A 6,000-nucleotide genomic window follows, 5' to 3' on the forward strand; every position below is an offset into this window, starting at 1 on the left:
CAGACGGAGCGGTCTTCTGGTCAGGCTCCGTAGATGGGCACATCGCCCACCGCTCCTGAGTATACTACTCGGCAATTTCCAGTCTCTTGACAACAAGGTAGACGAAATCTGATCAAGGGTTGCCTTCCAGAGAGACAAAGATTGTAACATTCTCTGTTTCACAGAAACATGGCTCACTCGGGATATGTTATCAGAGTCGGTACAGCCACCTGGTTTCTTCACGCATCGCGCTGACAGAAACAAACATCTCTCTGGTAAGAAGAAGGGCGGGGTTGTATGTATTGTATCTATGTATTGGACTCCATGTAACCTGGAAACCACATATCCTGAGGCTGCATTTATTGTAGCTGTGTAACGGTCGTCTGATGAAGAAGGATCAGACCAAAGCGCAGCGTGGTAAGTGTTCATGATTTTTATTAGATCAACAAACACTAGAACAAAATAAACCAAGAGGGAAAACCAAAACAGTCCTGTCAGGTGCAGAAACACAAAACACAGGTGGGAAAAGGCCACCTAAGTATGGTTCCCAACGATAGACAGCTGTCCCTGATTGAGAACCATACCCGGCCAAACACAAAGAAATAGAAAACATAGAAATAAAGAAACTAGAATGCCCACCCTAGTCACACCCTGGCCTAACCAAAATAAAGAATAAAAGCCTCTCTATGGCCAGGGCGTGACAAGCTGGGGATTTTAACAAGGCTAATCTGAAAACAAGGCTCCCTAAATTTATCAGCATATCGAATGCGTGACCCGGGCTGGCAAAATTCTGGATCATAGTTACTCTAACTTCCGCGATGCATACAAAGCCCTCCCTTGCCCTCCTTTCGGCAAATCTAGCCACAACTCCATTTTGTTGCTCCCAGCCTATAGACAGACACTAAAACAGGAAACGCCCGTGCTCAGTTCTGTTCAACGCTGGTCCGACCAATCTGATTCCACGCTTCAAGATTGCTTCAATTACAGTGGGGCAAAAAAGTATTTAGTCAGCCAGCAATTGTGCAAGTTCTCCCACTTAAAAAGATGAGAGAAGCCTGTAATTTTCATCATAGGTACACTTCAACTATGACAGACAAAATGAGGGAGAAAAAATATTCCAGAAAATCATTGTAGGATTTTTAATGAATTTATTTGCAAATTATGGTGGAAAATAACTATTTGGTCACCTACCAACAAGCAAGATTTCTGGCTCTCACAGACCTGTAACTTCTTCTTTAAGAGGCTCCTCTGTCCTCCACTCATTACCTGTATTAATGGCACCTGTTTGAACTTGTTATCAGTATAAAAGACACATGTCCACAACCTTAAACAGTCACACTCCAAACTCCACTATGGCCAAGACCAAAGAGCTGTCAAAGGACACCAGAAACAAAATTGTAGACCTGCACTAGGCTGGGAAGACTGAATCTGCAATAGGTAAGCAGCTTGGTTTGAAGAAATCAACTGTGGGAGCAATTATTAGGAAATGGAAGACATACAAGACCACTGATAATCTCCCTCGATCTGGGGCTCCACGCAAGATCTCACCTCACAATGTGATTTTCTGGAATTTTGTTTTAGATTCTGTCTCTCACAGTTGAAGTGTACCTATGATAAAAATTACAGACCTCTACATTCTTTGTAAGTAGGAAACACTGCTGATTTTGCAGGTTATCAAATACTTGTTCTCCCCACTGTATGAAGAAAAGCCTGACCTCTCCCCTCTCTGGGGCCCAAGTAACCTTTTATCACATAAGCATACTTAGGAAAATTGATAAAACATATTATTTATCAATGTTAACTAACTAATTCTGATTCAGCCATGACACAACATCCATGATATCGACATTATAACTTTACCCATGTTTTTAGGCTATGTGACGTTGGTTTACATTTACTTTGTTTACAAACATTAGACTAAATGTGGAGTTTTCTTACATTAGATTTTCACTTTCACATGTGGATTTGCAAGTTCACGAATGAAAAATAATGACGCAAAAGTTTTTAAAATTGGATTTCTACATGCGATTGTTTTTCACATGTGAACTTTCAATTCAACGAATGAAAGTGAGATTTTCACGTGGAGTTTTCTTAGATGTAAACATACAAATGATTTTTTTTTCGCGTGATTGATTTTCACATGTGAATTTGCCATTCATCATGTGAAAGTGCGATTTTCACATGTGGAGTTATTTTACATGTAAAACAGCAAATGTGATTTTCACATGTTCATGTTTTTAACATGACAAGTTGCAAATTTCACATGTGAAACTGGAATTCACATCTGAGGTGAATTCTCCTCACAAGTAAAAAGGTGGTGTTAAAATTGGAACTTTAAATTGAATAAATGTGAAAATATGTTTTCACATGTGAAATTGCACGTGGAGCTGCGCAGTAGCGGTGCGCAGGTAAAATCATTGAGGAAGCCAAGATTATTATTATTTTTTTTATAACCTATGTGTGACAAATACGTTGTGTTCTCTATAACTGGTTAGAAATGCATTTATACGGCACCTTGATAGCCGATATAACATCGATAAGCCATAGCTTACATTGTTTCACAGACTGTTCCAAAGTACAAGTGTCACACAATGGCGGAATAAATGCAACCACATATGTTTGTGTTTTATCATTAAAACTGGAGAGCAACATCTGTCCTGTTTAAGTCCACAAAGACGATATGACCTACAGATTAAGGTCAAATGCAAGTTAGTTGGCAAAGTTAATATCACCATCGTTTTGCTCAAATTATAATAAAACCCTTACTAAAACAGCAAGTTTAAAATAGCCTAAGGGGTAAATACAACCGTAATGCACTTCAACTTTGACATGTTGTAGGCTAACTATAGGGAGAAGCCCTCGGAAACACTGATGTTAACCTGTGGTAACCCCAAGAGGTGCATTAAAACAGACTCAGGACCACGGAGAGTTACCGAAGGCCACCAGTTGGACAGCGCCTCTCTGGAGGAGACCGCATCTCAACGAGAAAATTCACACTGACTCATTACAATAATGTATGCAATTTAGAATAAACCTGTGCAGAATATATTCCCACAGTCCAGACCAGATACATAGTTACGTTGCACAGAAGATGGAAGCAAACATTAAATAAACCAAGCTAAAACAATGAATAACATGGTGCACAAATTGTAAGCATATAGACATTGATCATCGTGTGTGTGTGTGTGTGTGTGTGTGTGTGTGTGTGTGTGTGTGTGTGTGTGTGTGTGTGTGTGTGTGTGTGTGTGTGTGTGTGTGTGTGTGTGTGTGTGTGTGTGTGTGTGTGTGTGTGTGTGTGTGTGTGTGTGTGTGTGTGTGTGTGTGTGTGTGTGTGTGTGCAAAGAGAAAAACATTTTGACTCATCCTCTTTCATGCTGGCACAATGGTCAATGACATCGTCATACAGTATTCCGCTGGACTTAAGTTCGCGCAGCACACACGTTTCCATTGACACTTTATTTTGCCAAATGCGTGAGTCTCTCTTATCCACAACTATTGCACAGGTAGGTTGTAATCCTTTTCAGACAGGAACATTACCTTTCCGCTGATGTACTTGTAACAGGGACGGTCAGCATCAGTTTCAGGTGCTTGCGTACCATGGGGAAAGTGGTGGTCAGGTCATTGTACTAGCTCACCTGGTGGTGTGAGGAAGGAGACATCAGCACAGCACGCGCGGCTCTAATTTTAAGTTCCAACGATTGGCACAGCCTGCTGGTACCGGAATGATATTGTCAACCACAGTAAGCATGGCTGTCTTTTTACATGATTGGGTAAAAAAAAAGTGATGAAAATTGTCAAAAACCTAGAATATTGCTTGTCCCCCGTGCTAAAACTAAGTTGAGTTTATTGGGCATAACAATGAATGAACAGGGCATATTGACACAGGGTTTTCATGAGCGCCTGAACCTCACCTCGCTGTCCACTCATGCAGCTTGCCCCCGTCATAAGTCTGGCAGATGAGTTTGTCTGCTGGGTTGTAATTTGCCGATAGTTTCCATTACAACAGCAGCGATCACCTCTGCGTTTCTCTCTGCGCTCACATCGGAAAAACCCCAGGAATCTCTTGCATATAACATCCGTGTCACTGACATAGAGTGCTCGGATTGTCAATTGACATTTGCAGGACATGTCTGTGGTGTCATCCACGTGGACTGCTGTGAAGGGTGCTGAACTGATCTCACTGTCAGTTTCACTTGATTTTCACTACCGATGCTCTGAATGATGTCATTCTGTATGTTGTTTGACATACCTGTAAATACGTTGCTTGTCATGCATTGACAAGTTCCACAAATGACAGGTGTTAAGGCTGGTTGCTGGACTCATCATGCCCCTGAAGGCTTGCTCCTGCTGTCCCAGGTACGTTACTGCGATGATCAGTTTCATAAGAATGTCTCTTTTTTATCTTCACCTGTTCGTTATGCCTCTGGACACTGATCACTGCGGCCTGGTTGAGAGCCTCGTTGATCCGGACTCGACCGGAGAGCTTTAGTTTCAGGCTCGCCATAATGTTGTTGTTTTTTAAAAGATTTTTCATGACAGTCAAGGGACCTGCCCAGGTTTGCAGGATCAGAAAAACCGGTGGTGGCTCAAGGGTTGTTGAGCAAACATGTGCTCGTCAAATAGAAGACATGGCCAAAACAGATTCTTTAGCCTAGCACTCCATTCTCACTGTTGAAAGGTTGATTCCCCCCATGCTCCTCTCCCCTGCACAATATCCAATTTTGGAGTCGGCCTCCCATTCTCCTTCATTTTCAGCTGCTGCTCAAACTAACTAGAAACTTGAGATCCTCATCTCCATCCATAGCTAGCTTCTGCAGGACACAGACCAGAAGCTAACTATAACAACACAGAGCGAGATCCAGATGATGACACAGGAGGCAGATGGTTAGAGTCTCTGATATTTATTGAACAAGAAGGGGCAGGCAAGATGCAGGTCGAGGACAGGCAAATGTTCATAAACCAGGTCAGAGTCCAAACGGACCAGGGTGGCAGGCAGGCTCGAGGTCAGGGCAGGGAAGGCTGAATGGTCAGGCAGGCTCGGGGTCAGGGCAGGCTGAATGGTCAGGTAGGCGGGCTTAGTGTCAGGGCAGGCAAGAGGTCAAAACCTGGAGGACTAGGAAAAACGGAGACTAGGAAAACCAGAAACTTGAAAAACACACTGGTAAGCTTGACAAGATGAACTGGCAACAGACAAACAGAGAACACAGGAATAAATACCCTGGGAATAATGGGGAATACGGGTGACACCTGGAGGTGGGTGGAGACAATCACAAAGACAGGTGAAACAGATCAGGGTGTGACACGAACAATGACGTTTTTCTTTGGTGTGATTTGATTGGAGTGGAAAAAAAGTGATCTGCGTTCAGGGGATCTACGTGTTTGAGAGTGTGAGTTGGAAGCAGACGCTACAGGTGGCATGTCTTGTGTGCATGGGTGTCTGAGTGTGCGCTAATACATGTTAATCCCTCTCACGAAGATCAGTTGTGATGCAGTCAATCTCTCCTCTACTTGGGGAGGCGTGGTTAGAGCGTTGGGTCACTTATTGAAAGGTTGCTGGTATCAAATCCCAGAGCTGACAAGGTTAAAAAATACCAATACCATCTACCAATAGGTGCCTTTCTTTGCGAGGCATTGGAAAACTCCCTGGTCTTTGTGGTTGAATCTGTGCTGGGAATGTAATGCTTGACTGAAGGACCTTACAGGTGTATGTGTTGGGAACAGAGATGAGGTAATCATTCGAAAATCATGTTTAACACTATAATTGCACACAGAGTGAGTCCATGCAATGTATTATGTGACACGTTAAGCAACATTTTACTCCTGATCTTATTTAGGCTTGCCATGGCAAAGGGCTTGAATACTTATTGACAAGTCATTTCAGCTTTTCATTTTGAATTATTATTTTTTATTTTTTAAATCAACTTTTACACTATTTGGTATTGTGGGTAAGTCATTGATTTAAAAAAAAATCTATGTAATCTATTGTAAATTCAGGCTGTAACACAACAAAATGTATAAAAA

Source organism: Oncorhynchus kisutch, linkage group LG7 (assembly GCF_002021735.2).
Source record: "Oncorhynchus kisutch isolate 150728-3 linkage group LG7, Okis_V2, whole genome shotgun sequence".
Taxonomy (NCBI): Eukaryota; Metazoa; Chordata; class Actinopteri; order Salmoniformes; family Salmonidae; genus Oncorhynchus; species Oncorhynchus kisutch.